We start from the raw sequence: 17746 nt of genomic DNA, 5'->3' as shown, positions 1-17746 counted from the left end.
CGATGGCCAACAGCGACGATATCGACCAATAGGCGCCTTGACTATCCTCCCGTTGTCAACAGAATATTTATGTTGCTGGCGAATCGTCATCCGTCGTATGACCAATAGTACCCCTCTCTGCTCGAAGCGACTTCAATATGGCCAGTGCTGGATCCCAAGCTGTACTGAGCTCAAAGCCCGTGCCTCTGTTTACAAGATTCGTCGAGCTATGTATCTCCACTGCTTCCTTAATAACACTGTCACTGTACGAACTCGTCGATGCGAGAATCTTGGTATGTTGATAATTCATAGAATGGCCAGGTTACCCAACGTGAGGAAGTGGAAGAAGGCGAAAACCAAAGGGGAATGGTCATCTTGCCGTACATTGGCGGTGTCTCTTCAAAAATAGGAAGATTATTGAAGAGGCATAAAGTCAAATGTGTCTTTCGTCCGCCGGCAAAACTCGGAGCTCTCTTGTGCTCATCTAAGGACAGCCTTGGCGCAAGAAGACCCAGTGTTTACGAGATTCCTTGTAGCTGCAGCATGTCGCATATCGGACAAACTTGTCACACTGTAGAAGAGAGATGTACTGAACACCGATGCTACACACGTCTGGGGCACCCAGAGAAGTCTGCAGTGGCCGAGCATTGTCTCAGTACAGGCCATTCTATGAATTATCAACATACCAAAATTCTCGCATCGACGAGTTCGTACTGGGACAGTGTTATTAAGGAAGCAGTGGAGATACGTAGCTCGACGAATCTTGTAAACAGAGACATGGGCTTTGAGCTCAGTACAGCTTGGGATCCAGCACTGGCCATATTGAAGTCGCTTCGAGCAGAGAGGAGTGCTATTGGTCATACGACAGATGACGATTCGCCAGCAACATAAATATTCTGTTGACAACGGGAGGGTAGTCAAGGCGCCTATCGGTCGATATCGTCACTATTGGCCATCGAATTTGGCGCCTCCACGCATGCGCACTTCCTGCCTAAGACTGGCATAAATAGGGGGCTCTGGTCCTGCCTTAGCAGCCCTCCCCTGTCCATATGGGGCAGGGGAATCAAATCACAATAAAGAAAAAAAAAGCTGCCTTAGCAGTGTGTTCGTCGCACCTTAAGATGTCGGCCAGTTGCGCTGATGAAATATTGTGGAGTTTTCACTATGACATCCGACGTCTCGCCCGAGAACCATATATACGATACTAGTATTGCCATAACTTCTTTGGTGTAGCAGCTATATTTCTGTGCCGTGGTGTGTGTGGGGCAGTCGCATTCGAGGGTTGGATTCCCTCACTTCTTCATCGAAGACTTTCACTGCCTGGGCTACTCTCAGGGTGCATCTTCGATGTGGAAGATCCCCACCATTTCCTTGCCGTGCCGTCTGCTCGCCATCACTACTGCTCGCCGTCCGGTCCTCCTCGCCGCCGCCGCCGCCGCCGTTTCGCTGCCTGCAGCTGCCTGGTCGCCGCCGCCGCCACCAGCCGCCACGCCGCAGCCGCCGCCGCCGCCGCTGCCTGCCGGTGCTCGCCTCCGCCGCCGCCGCCGCCACCGCCCATCTCGCGCGCCGCCACCATGTCCCAACCCACCACCACTATCATTTTCACCTCTCCCTCCGCTGCTCCAACCACCATCACATGGAGCTCATCCTCCACCCCACCCCTGCGCCACTTTCGGCTGTAACCACCACCAACTCCTCCTCCCCTATCACTGTCGCCCCATCGACAACTACTGACTTTCCGCCGCTCCCTGCACCGCCTCCGACGGGCTCCAAGCCAGCACGGATTTCGGTTCGACGTTCCACAGTCTCTGTGACACCCATGCCCCCTCCGTCTGCATCATCCGCTGCTCAGGGTGGTCCTGCCCCCCGCCATCTCCCCCTGCAACCTGTCCCCCTGCCCCCTCTACACCCGGTTGTGACCACGAAACCTTCAAAGCGCCCGAATGTTGACCCTTCCCCCGAAGTCTCCTCCAAAAAAACCCCCACTCCCCATGACCCACCCACCCCCATGGACGCAGCCCTGACCCCCGCCCCCACCACACCTGCCACCCATACCTTTGTCCTCTCCAATCCTGACCCTCAATTCCTTAATGCCCGCTCCCTCACCCTCGCCATCCGGAAATACTACCCCAATGCCCCCATCTCCCTTCTGATTCCTCGCAAGGACTCGGTCCTCATTAAATCCCCCAATGCTTCCTTCCACACCAATCTCCTCTCCCGCATCCCTCGTATCCAATTTGGCCAACAAGCAACCCTCACCCCCTACCACACCCCATCCTCTCCCCATCAGCCTCAACCTCCCCGACGTCCGCCAACCTTCACCACTGTGATCACGAAGTTTAGCCCCGTGATCACGGAAGCTGAGGTGTTGGCGGAACTCAACTCCCGGCCCGACATTGAAATTCTCTCGGCCCGTCGCATCTTCAATGATGCCGGGCCGGCTTTTCTCATGCGGATATTCACCGAATCCTCCTCCTCCATTGACCGCCTCCTCACCGAGGGAGCCCTCATCTACAATCGCCGTAATAAGGTGGACCCCTCCCATTCCCCAGTCCAATCCTACCACTGCCAACACTGTCTCACCTACAATGACCACGTTACCTCTGCCTGCAAGAACCCCCCTACTTGTCCCCACTGCAAAGTTTCACACTTCCTCAAGAATTGCCCCAACCTCACCTCTCCACCCTCCTGCAACACTTGCTACGAACCACATCCTACCTACTCCTCGAAGTGTAAAGCAAAACCTCCACCAGTCACCCCTGAGCTCACTGTCCCTGTCCGTCCTGTTGATGACCCCATCCATCCCAACTCGCTCCGCCCTCCCCCTACTGCTGAGGACATCATCCGTTTCACCACCATTGTGCTCCAAAACATCCACCCCTTCCAGCACTCGCACACTCTTTCCCAAATAGCCCTCGCTGCCCGTTCCATCTTCCATCTTACCACCTATGCCACATACTCCCACAACCAGGCCCACTTCACCTTCACCCCCCTCACCACCCTTGTCTAACTCTGCCCTACCATGGTACACGAACCCTACCATCTCCTGTACCACAACATTCGCTCCCTGCCCACCCACAAACTCCTTTTCCTCCACACCCTCCGTCAGCACCGCGTGGATGCCTTCGTCCTAAATGAAACCTTCCTTCAACCCCGTATCTCCGTCTCCACGGCTCCTTACACCCTACACCGCACCGATAACCCATACCCTCTGACGCGTGGTGGAGTTGCTATAGGCCATCTCAAGCATCTCCCTGTCCGGCTCCAACCTCTCCTTGACAATCCTGCCAAGCATCTCACCCTCAGCCTCTTCTTCCCCACCCTTACCATCACCTGTGCCACCATTTATGTCCGCCCTCGCACCCCCATCCCGTACGATTTCCTGGCCCACATTGACCGCACCTTCTCCACCTACATGATTGCCGCCGACCTCAATATCCACAGCCGTGATCATGCCGACCTCCAGCGGTGGCATCAGTTTCTCACCACTCTCCAGGGCGACCTGGTTCCCCTGCCTCAGCACACCCGACCCGAATCCAACACCACTCCCGATGTGGTCCTTGCCTCTCCCAACCTCCTTGGGTGCATCACCACAGATGTCCTTGACCTCATTGGCAGTGACCATGCTCCTGTTCTCCTCACTATCTCTAATGGTCGCCATCCCCGCAATGCTCCTCGCCCTGACGTCCCTCCTAAACTTGTCCACGATTACTCCCGTGCCAACTGGGATGCCTACCGGGACTCCATTCACACCCAGGTTGACGGCCACGACCTTACCCTCCAATCTCCTGATGACATCTCTCGCACTGCTGCCTTCCTGCACCAGACCTTGTCTGACGCTGTCGCCACCCATATCCCCACCAAAGCCATCCACCCTCACCGCCCCACCCTGCCTCCACAGGCCATCCTCCTCCTTCGAGAGTCCCGCCGCCTCTACCGCTCTTTTCTCCGCACTTGTGACCAGGATACACTTACCTGCCACCGGCAATTACAGAGACACATCTGCAACCTGCTTACTGCGAAGAAACGCCGTGCCTGGCACCAGACATGTACACAACTCAATACCACGCTCCCCATAAACTCTTCCAAGTATTGGTCTGCTTTCCACCGCCTTACTGGGAACCGCCCCACTCCCCAGTACCCTCTCCTCCTTAATGACCGTTCCTTTCCTGACAACCTCAGTAAGGCCAACCACTTTGCCTCCCACCTCTCTGATGTTTTTTCTATCCCAGATGATCCCCACTTTGATTATTCCCTCTTCCCTGATGTCATGGACTGTACAAAACCTCTGTTCCTCCCCTCGCTCCTAGCTTCCAGTACTTGGGCCACACCCCACCATCTGAAAACTTAACACTCCCATCACTACACAGGACATCAGCCTCACACTCCACACTAAACGCAACACTGCTCTGGGCCACGACTGCATTACCTACTGCCACCTCAAACACTGCCCTCCCTCCTTCCTTTCAATCCTTGCCACCCTCTACAATGTCATCCTTGCCACTGGCTTCTATCCCGACCTGTGGAAAACCTCCCATATCCTGATGTTCTCCAAACCCAACAAGCCTCCATCTGATGCCTCTTCCTATCGTCCTATCTGTCTCACATCGGTGTTCAGCAAGCTCTTGGAATCCATCCTTTCCTGGCGCACCCATCACCACCTCCACCACAACCACCTCCTCCCAAACACCCAATGTGGCTTTCGACCTTCCTTCTCTGCTGATGACCAACTCCTCTGCCTCACTCATCTCCTCTCCCTCCAGCTTAACTCCCGTATCTCCGCCATTTTTGTCTCCCTTGACCGCAAAAAGGCATCCGACCGTGTCTGGCATCCCGGTCTCCTGTTTAAACTCCAAACCTACGCCCTTCCTATCAACTACATCCGTCTGGTGGCCTCCTTCCTCTCCCACTGCCCCTCCTATGTTACCATCCATAATGCCAATTCCCACACCTTCTACCCCTCTGCAGGTGTGCCCCAGGGCTCTGTCCTCTCCCCTCTCCTCTACCTCCTGTACACGGCAGATATGCCCCAACCCCCCCTCCCTCTAGTACATCTCTTGCAATATGCTGATGACACCGCATTCCTTGCCCTCACTCCTACCCTCCACCAGTCCCAACGCCTTCTCCAGCATCACCTTGATCTGTTTTCTGCATGGTGTAGCCAGTGGTTCCCGAAACTCAACTCTTCCCAGGCCATCATCGTAGGTCGTACCCCTCACTCCTTCCAGCTCCTGGATTTCTCCCTTACTGTCTGCGCCCATCCTGTCTGCCTTACCCCCACCCTCACCTACCTTGGCCTCACCATTGACCGTCACCTCATCTGGATCCCTCATCTCCGCTCCATCCAACCCAAATCCCACAACTGCCTCTGACTCCTCAAACCCCTCTCTGGCAGGACATGGGGGTTACACCCCTCTACCATCCTCCACACCTACAAATCTGTCCCATCCTCTGTTATGCCAGTCCTACCTGGATATCTGCCCCCCCCCCCCCCAAATTCTATAAGTCCCTCCAGATCCTTGAGCGTCATGCACTCCGCCTCGCCTTCCGTATACGCCTCCTGTCCCCCACACAGATCCTCTATGATCTCATTCCTTTCCCCCATCTGCTCCTATTCCGCGAACATATCCGCATCCTCTACACCTCCCGCCGTCTTGAACCCCCTCACCCCCTGGTTGCTCCTCTCCTCTCCCATCCCCGCCCCCTACCACATCTTCACCGTAGTGTCCCCCCTACCCTCCATCTCTACACCCTTCATCTCCTTTCCGAAGGTGGCTTCCATCAACTCCCCCTCCCGGATAATGCCCTCTCTCACTCCATTTATCCCTCCTATCAACTCTGATCCTCACTCCCCCTCCTTTCCTCTTTCCTTTTCCCGGGTTCTCTCTGCCCCCCTTCCATCCTCCTTTTTCCCCCCTCCCCTCTCTCTGCCCCCCTTCTCTCCCCCGAGTCCATTTGCATTTCCCTCCTCTGCCTCCTCTCATTCCCTCTCGCGTCTGCCGTGCCCCTCTCCCCCTTTATGAGTCCTCTCCCTCCTTGGTCCCCCCCTTTTCGTTGTTTCCTTCCTCCCTCCTTCTTCTTCCCCCTACTCCAGGTGCTCCCCCCCCCATCTGCCTTAGCCCGGGAGTGTCATCTTTGTGCCGCCACTTTCGTGCAGTGTTCTACAGTGAGTGTTCTACAGTGAGTGTTTTACAGTGAGTGCTCTGTGTTGTGTTTTTTGGGAAGTGTTGTGAACGGCCCTCATACTGACGCTGGGTTAGTTTTTATCTCTTGCGAACAGAAACCAGACTGTCGCCGTGTTTTTTTAATTGTGTGTGTACTGTGTTACTTGTCTGATTCCTGTGTCTTTTATAAACATTTCCAATCCCTTTTCTTTTCTATTTTAACTTTCCGCATTTTTCCGCCGTTTTACACTTTAAGTCACCGTTTTATCGCCTGTTTTTCTTATTTCTTTTCTTCTTCCGTTTTTAGAAACAAAGTCCGTAGGCTGTAGAGCAGCGTACTAAGCTGCTGCCAGCCGGCCCCTTGGGGGGGAATTGAAAATCAATAAAGAAAAAAAAATGTGCGGCAGTTGGTCGGTTGCAGCGGAGCAGCGAGGAAGTCTCTGTGGCGTTTGATCAGAGCAGGGCCGCTGGCGGCGTGCACGCGCGGTCGGAGTCGTGTGCATCAGCTGCGAGAACTGCCGAGTTCGTCGCCCACCGTGCCTGCGTACTGGAGTCGAGTAATCAGTAAACCTGTCATGAAGGCTCAACTGTTGTGTAACATCTCTTCATTAATTGCTGGTTGTTGCATCCTGGGCTGTCCCCGAAAGCAATAAGATGATGGTGTGTTGGAGTTGGCAAAATTTTGCACCCTTCACCTTGTATGGTGTTTAACCTTTGAAGTGATTATAATTTATTAGTGAAGTGCAGCAGCGGTATCTTCTGCCTTGTGGCCGCTAAACGTCCCGGCTACCTGCCCTGGTCGTTAGCACAGTTTTGCGGCAGTGTGTTTGCCTCACCGTGTTGATGCTGTCTGGCACGGCGTGTAGTTCGACAGCTTGGTGTTGTTCTCCTTTTCTCTTTGAGTGTTTATTGTGCCTTGACTGTGCTTATATGCCAATTGTTAAGACATAATCCTGCTGGGATCTTCGTCTTCGCTGATACTTTTGGTTGTCGTGCTGCTGGTCGGGTGGGAGGGAACTCATCAGGCAGTTGGTTGGTTCATCAGCTATCTGTGGGTCGTGCTGCAACCCGATTGTTTAGTGTTAAGCTTGGCTGTCTGTCTCACCTAAACTCCCCAGGCTGACCCTTGGAACACTTCTGACAAGGGAACCTCCCCATCGCACCCCCCCCCCCCCCTCAGATTTAGTTATTAGCTGGCACAGTGGACAGGCCTTGAGAAACTGAACACAGATCACTCGAGGAAACAGGAAGAAGTTGTGTGGAACTATGAAAAAATAAGCAAAATATACAAATTAAGTAATCCATGAGCAAGATAGGCAACATCAAGGATAGTGTGAGCTCAGGAGCGCTGTGGTCCCGTGGTTAGCGTGAGCAGCTGCGGAACGAGAGGTCCTTGGTTCCAGTGTTCCCTAGAGTGAAAAGTTCAATTTTTTTATTTTCAGACAATTATCAAAGTTCAGGCACTCACACATAATCAACTTCGCTCTCCAAAATTCCAGCACATGTTCAGATTTGCTTGGACATATGCAGGCTTTGACGGTTTACAAACGAAAAAATTTGAAAACGTTAAAAACATATGTTTTCACAGAGCACAGGAAAAACTGTGCGACTGTGAAACTGTTGCATTCATTTGTTGCATTTTATGTGACAAACTCTTATGTTTTCATCACTTTTTTGGGAGTGATTATCACATCCACAAGGAAACCTAAATCGGGCAAGGTAGAAGAATCTTTTTACCCATTCGCCAAGTGTACAAGTTAGGTGGGTCGACAACATATTCCTGTCATATGACGCACATGCCGTCACCAGTGTCGTATAGAACATATCAGACGTGTTTTCCTGTGGAGGAATCGGTTGACCTATGGCCTTGCGATCAAATGTTTTCGGTTCCCATTGGAGAGGCACGTCCTTTCGTCTACTAATCGCACGGTTTTGCGGTGCGGTCGCAAAACACGGACACTTAACTTATTACAGTGAACAGAGACGTCAATGAACGAACGGACGGATCACAACTTTGCGAAAATAAATAATTAAACTTTTCACTCGATACAATACTTGAACTAAGGACCTCTAGTTCCGCAGCTGCTCACGCTAACCACGAGACCACGGCGCTCCTGAGCTCACACTATCCTTGATGTTACCTATCTTGCACATGGACTACTCAGTTTGTACATTTTGCTTATTTTTTTCATAGTTCCACACAACTTCTTCCTGTTTTCTCGATTGATCTGTGTTCAGTTTTTCAAGGCCTATCCACTGTCCCAACTTATAACTAAATCTGAGGGGGTGCGATGGGGAGGTTCCCTTGTGAGCACCATTGTTCGTTGTTTGTGATTGTCGTTTTATTTAATCGCAGGTACTGTGCCAGGCCTTCAGCCATGTATTAATATTGTCTGTTTTATATTTCGTATATGGCCTTCAGCTGAAATTCATAACAACTTTAAGATTAAACCTTCAGCTTTGTTTAATTTAAAATTCTTGTTGCTCTGTATTTAGGCCTTCAGTCGCATTTGTTCCAGAATCTGTGGCTTTAATATGCAAATCCTTGTCTGTAAGGTTTCCCTTTAATTATTTTGAATTCTTGAAATGGCCTTCAAAACCGTGTTCTGTGAATGTTTATCTTAAGGCTGTCTTTAATTATTCTTGAGTAAATTGTTTGGGCCTTCAGCCGACAAGATACTTCAAGTTTTCTTAAGATACGAGGCCTGTTCAGAAAGTAAGCTCCGATTGATTGCCAAATTGAAACCACAGTGAACATCAGAAATGTTTTACTTGTAACAATTAGCTACACCTTTCAGCTACTTCTCTACGTCGTCGCCGTTCTGACTTAGACTTTTGTCATAGCGTTGTACCAACTTTTCAATAGCCTCATCATAGAAGGCTGCCGCCAGTGCTTTCCGCCAATTCTCCACGCTGGCCTACACCTCGTTGTCTGTGTCAAAATGTTGTCTTCAAAGACAGCGGTTCATGTGACCAGAGATGAAACTCAGGGGGAGACAATTGCGGAATGTATTGTGGGTAATCTAACATTTCCATTTGAAAACGATGCAGGAGCATCTTCATTGCCCCTGCAGAATGCGGCTGAGAATTGTCGTGAAGACGAAACAGCACGACAGTTATGTAATGTTGGCTGCATAGCTTCAGGCGAAATTTCTCACCAGACCCTCGTACTTGGCGGCAGACACTATTTTCTAGACATCTTTACGCACTCACTGCGAGCTCAGAAATGAGGAGAGCGACGTGATGCTAACTGGGGTTACACTAGAGACACTACCCAACACATCTGTGCAAAGCTTTATCGGATTTTCATAGTCGTTTCCATTTCGCAAGCGATCGGAGCTTACTTTCTGAACACCCCTCGTATTTTTTTGTTGTACCGTGTAAAAGCTTATCTTTAAAGCCTCTCTTTTATTATGTAAAGAAAAATTTTTTATTGGGCCTTCAGCCGAAGAATTAACTTGAATTTACCTTAATATGGCCTTTAGCCAGAATTTTTAAATGCTTGGCTTTTAAAGGATTCCTTAAATGATCTGAAATATTATTTTGGCCGTTAGCCGAGAAGGTATTGTAATTTTGCTTAAGTGAGGCCTTCAGCCGTTATTTTAAATCCTGGTGTTATAAAAGCAATCATTCAAACTTATTGTGGAGAAGTTACTTGGGCCCTCAACCATTAATTTGTTGTTTTAAAGAGAAATTGTGCATTGGTTTGAGTTACAAAGTTGTGTGTGTTCTTGTATATAATGGTTGAAATGGCTCTGAGCACTATGGGACTTAACATCTGTGGTCATCAGTCCCCTAGAACTTAGAACTACTTAAACCTAACCAACCTAAGGACATCACACACATCCACGCCCGAGGCAGGATTCGAACCTGCGACCGTAGCGGTCACGCGGTTCCAGACTGAAGCGCCTAGAACCGCACGGCCACTCCGGCCGGCTGTTCTTGTATAACTAACAGTAGTTGACCTTGGCCCCTTTCCACAATCTGATGTGCTCTGTCCTGCGAAACCAGATTTCAGAGACGTATTCTACTCTCAATTGCAACAGTACACTAGAACATCAGAAACTACACATTTTCCGTGGCATCAAGAGGCTTCCCAAGAATCCGCAGTAGTGTGATGTGCCACTAGATGGCAGTCCTTTCCAGGAGAACAAAGTGTGAAGAGAGAGCACAAAGCGGGCGGAGCAGCCATTTGGGACGGATGTTATACAGATTGTACAGCGCTCTTGCGTATACAATGCAGCTCACTGTGGAAGGAATGCACGTGCGACAGTGTCACAAGAAACCCGCGGAAACGATAGGAAATGCTGCTCTACCGTAGCGAACTGTTGCTCGGTGGGCAGATGGATTGAGGCGTGGCAGAGTTGCAATGGCAGCCACGCACCAATCTGGCCGCCTTTCATTGTGCGTCTTGTACCCAGATAGGCTGATGCCTGGAGAATGACAGGACATCGGTGGTGCAGAAATTAAAGCGCCATACTGGTGTCGAGAAGACGACAATCTACAGGATTTTACGCGATGAGCTACATGTGTGCAAAGTTGGTGCAAAGTGGACGCCTCATACACAAAATGTAGTGGAGAAATGGGCACATTACGAAACATGTCGTGTGCATCTAGCATGTTACGAGGAGGAGGAAGACAATATGCTCTGTGAGAATCATCGCCACTGATGAATTTTGGGTTGGTTCAAATGGATCTGAGCACTATGGGACTTAACGTCTAAGGTCATCAGTCCCCTAGAACTTAGAACTACTTAAACCTAACTAACCTAAGGACACCACACACATCCATGCCCAAGGCAGGATTCGGACCTGCGACTGTAGCGGTCGCGCGGTTCCAGACTGTAGCCCGTAGAACCACTCGGCCACCCCGGCCGGCGATGAATTTTGGGCCAGGGCCTATGAGCCAGAACTGGAACGCCAGTCTGTGGGATGGCTTCATCCACGTTCACCATGTAGGCAGAAATTTCATAGCAATCCCTCTACTGTTAACGTTGTGGTCATCATAGCCTATGACATTAGAGGAGTGATTTTGTGTCAGTTCATTCCACATGGACAAACAGTTAATGCACTGTAATACTGTCACACTTTCCTGTAATGACACTTACATGTGCTAGTCGGGGTCCTGAAAGTCCACACGATACATTAATTCTTCGGGATAATGCGAGAGCCCATACAGCACCATGCATACGAAATCTGCTCGCTTGTTGTGGATGGGAAGTACTGGAGCCAGACCTACCACCTTGCAATTGTGACCTCATACCAAAACTGAAAACAGCCATTACGTAGAACACGCTTTCAAACAAATCGACACATTGGCACAGCAGTGACATGTGAAATCCGATGTTTCACTCATGGTGAGGCCACAGGTAATTGGCATCTTCTGCAGAGTTGGCAGCGTGTAATAGATGCATTGAGAGACTACTTCAAAGTACTCTAAGATGTCAAAGGCCCATGTTTCTGGTCTATATTGTTGTGTACTGTTGTAACTGACAGTAAAATATCTTTGAAATGAAAAAATTTGCTTCACCATTTTTCTCCTACGACACACATCAATCAATGTTTTGTATCACCCCAGTTCCTAGAACTCCTGAACACAGAGATTGACTGTGGATATTGTATCACAGACAAAGTCCCTTTGACTGTCCAGAGATGTAAACAAACATGCTTGAGCAATGCCTACTAGATGGAGGGGGTCCGACAGCCGATCAGTTCCAGTCATTCCACCAGGAAGGAGGTACACGGCTCGTGTTGTCTGTAGTTCAACGACGCCTAGATCGCGTCCGCATTGTTACTTTGTACCAGGAAGAACTCTGAAGATGGGAAGTGTCCAGGCGTCTCGGAGTGAACCAAAGCGATGTTGTTCGGACGTGTAGGAGATACAGAGAAACAGGAACTGTCGATGACATGCCTCGCTCAGGCCGCCCGAGGGCTACTACTGCAGTGGATGACCGCTACCTATGGATTATGGCTCGGAGGAACCCTGACAGCAACGCCACCATGTTGAATAATAGCTCTCGTGCAGGCACAGGGCGTCGTGTTGCGACTTAAACTGTGCGCAATAAGCTGCACGATGCGCAACTTCACTACCGACGTTCACGGCGAGGTCCATCTTTGCAACAACGACTCCTGCGCGGTAGATATGGACCCAACAACATTCCGAATGGACCACTCAGGATTGACATAACGTTCTCTTCACCGATGTGTGTCGCATATGCCTTCAACCAGACAATCGTCAGAGATGTGTTTGGAGGCAACCCGGTCAGGCTGAACGCCTTAGACACACTGTCCAGCGAGTGCAGCAAGGAGGAGGTTCCCTGCTGTTTTGGGGTGGCATTATGTGGGGCCGACGTACGCCGCTGGTGGTCACGAAAGGCGCCGTAATGGCTGTACACTATGTGAATGCCATCCTCTGACCGATAGTGCAACCATATCATCGGCAGCATATTGGCGAGGCACTCGTCTTCGTGGACGCCAATTCGCGCCTCCACTGTCCACATCTTGTGAACGACTTCCTTCAGGATAACGACATCGCTCGACTCGAGTGGCCAGCACATTCTTCAGACATAAACCCTATCAAACATGCCTGGTATAGATTGAAAAGGGCTGTTTATGGATGACGTGACCCACCAACTACTCTGAGGGATCTATGCCAAATCACCATTGAGGAGTGGTACAATCTGGCCCGACAGTGCCGTTATGAACGTGTGGATAGTATGCTACGATGAACACAGGCATGCATCAATGCAAGAGGACGTGCTACTGGGTATTAGAGGTACCGGTGTGTACAGCAATCTGGACCACCACGTCTGAAGGTCTCGCTGTATGGTGGGACAACATGCAATGTGTGGTTTTCGTGAGCAATAAAAAGGGCTGAAATGGTGTTTATGTTGATCTCTGTTGCAATTTTCTGTAAAGGTTCTGGAACCCTCGGAACTGAGATGACGTAAAACTTTTTTGATGTGTGTATGTCTTTATTCCAGAGTGTGTGTGGTCATTCATCCCCCTACATATATTGCTTACATATGAACTAACCTTCCATTTGCGCATTTTAGAATTTCTTAATTCGTTACCACTTTCGAGACAAAAAATAGTTGCCATGACTTTTGCATGACCCTCGTACGTGTTATAAGTCATTCTGCAATTCAACTAATAATTCATAGTCACTTCATTAGGCTCAGTCAAGCACGTAAAACTATAATCTATAACGCTGATCGTGCTACGGAGTAGTCTATCGCCATAATCGAGATTATTTACTTTTGAACAAGGTTCCTACATTTAATTCCCATAGAGGAGGCTCCGTTCAGCATCGTGTATCGTCTTGACGTCCCAAAATTATAGCTGAGGGCGGTTCTGAATGTGAATGCTTTGGTCAACAGGTGGCTGACGTCACTTACGTCAACAGAGCTGCTTACAGGCCAGGTGACCAGGTGGCGTTGTCACACATCATTCACATCAATCTGATGATTGGACCTGTTGTGCTGCCATTCATGAACAGCACTTCAAGGGGTAGAATGAAATTTTCACTCTACAGCAGAGTGTGCGCTGATATCAAACTTTCTGGCAGATTAAAGTTTCATATCAGCGCACACTCCGCTGTAGAGTGGAAATTTCATTCTAGAAACATCCCCCAGGCTGTGGCTAAGCCATGTCTCCGCAATATCCTTTCTTTCAGGACTGCTAGTTCTGCAAGGTTCGCAGGAGAGCTTCTGTTTAGTTTGGATGGTAGGAGACGAGGTACTGGCAGAAGTAAAGCTGTGAGGACGGGGCGTGAGTCGTGCTTGGGTAGCTCAGTTGGTAGAGCACTTGCCCGCGAAAGGCAAAGGTCTCGAGTTCGAGTCTCGGTCCGGCACACAGTTTTAATCAGCCAGAAAGTTTCACTTCAAGGGGTGTTTTCCAACAGGATAACGCTCGCCCACATACCGCTATTGCAAACCAGCATGTTGTACAGAGTGCCGACGTGTTGCCTCAGCCCGCTTCATCACCAGATCTGTCTACCAATCTCCCACACGGAGCACGTCCATACCTGACCACTGACTTCTAGTATCATACTGCATGCTGTTGACGTCAACAAGTATACTGGCCTGAAGATGACGTTGTTACAACGTTGAAACTAGCTGCCAAAATAAAATCGACACACTAAATACAGCTGGAGGAATTTCTTCATTTTTAATATAAATTTGTACCAGCTGACGTCCCACTGTCCCCCATTTCAACTATGGATGTACGAAGAACTGTCTCCAGTCGAGCACATATGGGACATCATCGAATGACAACTCCAGCGCCCCGCCCCCCTTCCATACTGTTTACTGTTTTTCTTCTCCACCTACCCACTCCTTGACTCCATTCTCTCCCCCTCGCGTCCTTTTTCTTTCCCCTTCACTGTCTTCCCCATTCCTTTCTCGCGTCCACCCTGCTCCCCCCTCTTTCCATGCCCTCTCCCTCCATCGGCTCCCCCCTTTTTTTTTTGCTTTTCCTCTCCTTCCCCCTATTTTCCCCTCATCTGTCGGGTTCCTCCCCTCCCCTCCCCCCGTACTCATGTGCCTTCGTACTCTATAGTGCAGTGTTTTCAGTGAGTGTTCAGTGTTGTGCATCCCCTTTTTAAAGTGTTGTGAAGAGAAACCAGACTGTTACTGTGTTACTATGTTCAAAGTTTTATTTACTAAGTGGTTTTAATCAGCACCACTGACCCCTTTGTTTTTTTATGTTTTCTTCACAACTTTTTCGCCATGTACCAGTTTTAAACAGCCACCGTTTTATCACCTCTTTTTATTTTCATATCTCCTCATTATGTTTTTTAACTTCATCTGTAGGCTGCAGAGCGGCGTATTGCGCTGCTGCCAGCCCACCCCCCTCCCTCTGACCGGGGGTAATCGAAATACAATAAAGGGAAAAAAAACTCCAGCGCCATCCACAAACAGCATTCACTGTCCCTGTATTGACCCACCAAGAGTAACAGACACGGAACTCCACCCCACAAACTGACATCCGGCAAGTGTACGACACAATGTACGCACTTCTTTGCATGCACACATTCAACATTCTGGCGGTTACGTTGGTTATCAGTCATTTGATTTTATCCATACTGGGTGAGAGGTCGTGGTTGTGAATGTTTAATATTAAAAAGTATATCGGCTCAACCACTTGTTTATAGTGTAAAACACTAGGATTGGCGCGTTTCGGAAGTCAAGCTTCCATCATCAGAATAATAAAAAGTAAAAGACCTTTAGAGGCCCTATGAGTGAGCTGAACATCGTGAAACAACTAGCCAGAGCTAACGGATATCACCAAAACGTTGTCAATAAATTAATACGACAGAAACAATGCGCGAATGCAAGGAAGAATACCGAAAATAATATTACGAGAGTCACAGTACCACACTTCGGTGATATTTCGCAAAAAGTGGTTAACATTTTCAAACCTTTTAAAGTTGATACCGCTTTTCAGACCAATAATACGCTGCGGTTTAAACTAAGAAATAATTTACAGCAGAAAAGCGATAAATATGAGAGAGCTGGGGTCTATAAAATTCAGTGTAACACGTGCAAGGCAAGTTATGCAGGCTAAACTGGTAGGTCCTTTAAAGTACGTTACAAAGAACATGGCGATGCTTTCCGGCTTAATAGTTTCGAAAAGTCAGCTGTAGCCACGCATATTTCGGAAACGGGACACCCCATGTTGGAGATATATCAGGATCTCGGTATTTTACATAGACAGGACAAAGGCAAAAAGCTGGATCTACTAGAACAGCTGGAAATTACGATGTATGGCGTGGATAATCAGAACACACTGAATGAACAGCTAACTGGTGATACAAATAACTTTTTCAAACATTTCACTGGTTTCTTTTTGTAACTACATTTTTAGCAATTGGCAGGATACCATCATTTGATGAGGTCCTTGGAACGTGTATACGTTATCTGTTTGTATAGACAACTCTGTGACTTCCTTGTTTACTTGCGCGTGAGCTCACTCGCGTTTCAGTGTCGTGTTTGGCTACGTGCTGTGTGGTATCAACGAAGACGCACGGCCGGTTTACGACGATAGAGGGGAGAGAGCCACGTGGTTAGATGTTGAACACCATAGGCGACACCATTTTAGGGTTTTTTATATTTTGACGACTACGTGGAGATGCACCTTGGAAGACACGGCTGCAACAAGGAAAGTAGCCTCGATGTTTTAATTTTATTATCAATTTTATTGTGCCTGGTGTATATTCCATTTTAGCGAGTTTTAAGAGGTTCTTCTTGTGGTGTCACCGCCAGACACCACACTTGCTAGGTGGTAGCCGGTCCGTTAGTATACGTCGGACCCGCGTGTCGCCACTATCAGTGATTTCAGACCGAGCGCCACCACACGGCAGGTCTGGTCTAGAGAGACTCCCTAGCACTGGTTCACTGCCTACACACGCCCTCAGTTGCAGAGACGACAGTTTAGCATAGCCTTCAGCTACGTCATTTGCTACGACCTAGCAAGGCGCCATATTCAGTAACTACGAATGTATTCTGAACATTCAAAAATGGTTCAAATGGGTCTGAGCACTATGGGACTTAACATCTATGGTCATCAGTCCCCTAGAACTTAGAACTACTTAAACCTAACTAACCTAAGGACAGCACACAACACCCAGCCATCACGAGGCAGAGAAAATCCATGACCCCGCCGGGAATCGAACCCGGGAACCCGGGCGTGGGAAGCGAGAACGCTACCGCACGACCACGAGATGCGGGCTATCATGAACACAATATATTGTGAATCATGTACCGTCAAGAGCGACGTTCAACATTAACGGATTAAAGTTAAGTATCAAACTAATTACGTCCGCTTTCTGAATTCTAATTCCTTGTCATGTTTGAGACCTCACGTCAGTATAGTTCTCCCCTCCTCACGCCAGCCTGCGTGAGCTAAGCCGCGTGCATTTCGGCCTCCTCTAGTAACACGGTGTTGGCTCTTCTGGCAAGACAACACTTCTACTTTTATTATTCTGATGATGGAAGCTTGTCTTCCGAAACGCGTCAGTCTTAGTGTTTTACACTATAAACAAGTGGTTGAGCCGATATATTTTTTAACATTGGTTATCAATCACATTTGCAGTGGCTTATATCGTGGTTACGTTAACCTGCGATCTTGCAATATTAACCACTGAAACACGTTACCTCGACAAAAGTATTCCAGAAATTTCATTACTCTAGATTAATTATTTTTCGGCGCTGCAATTTTGTTTTCGTCAGTAAGATGCGGGGATACGTTTTCGTGGGTTAAGCCTGGACTAGACGACAGCCGAGAGTTTTGTAGTTCGTGTATGAAGCATTTTAGTATTTCGCACAGTGGACAAATTGACCTTACACAACGTGCACAGTACAAGCAACATCAGAATAGGGAAAATAATTCTGTACGCTCGAATTAATTGTCGAACTGTTTTGTTTACTTCAGCAGTAAAGAAGAGTATGGTGAAAACACCTTGTCTGATCTTGGTTCAGTGTATCATGCAGTCAGGCATCATTTATGTTATTCATGTCTGAACCGCAGAAAGAAACGTGCGTCCCATGTTTCTAGAGATTTTGCAACTGATTCCAAACTTTTGTGTGGGCGCATTAAAGCGGA

The sequence above is a fragment of the Schistocerca piceifrons genome, chromosome 11, assembly GCF_021461385.2.
Source record: "Schistocerca piceifrons isolate TAMUIC-IGC-003096 chromosome 11, iqSchPice1.1, whole genome shotgun sequence".
NCBI classification, from domain to species: Eukaryota; Metazoa; Arthropoda; class Insecta; order Orthoptera; family Acrididae; genus Schistocerca; species Schistocerca piceifrons.
The sequence above is the reverse complement of the archived record's forward strand: the minus strand, read 5'-3'. Positions refer to the sequence as shown.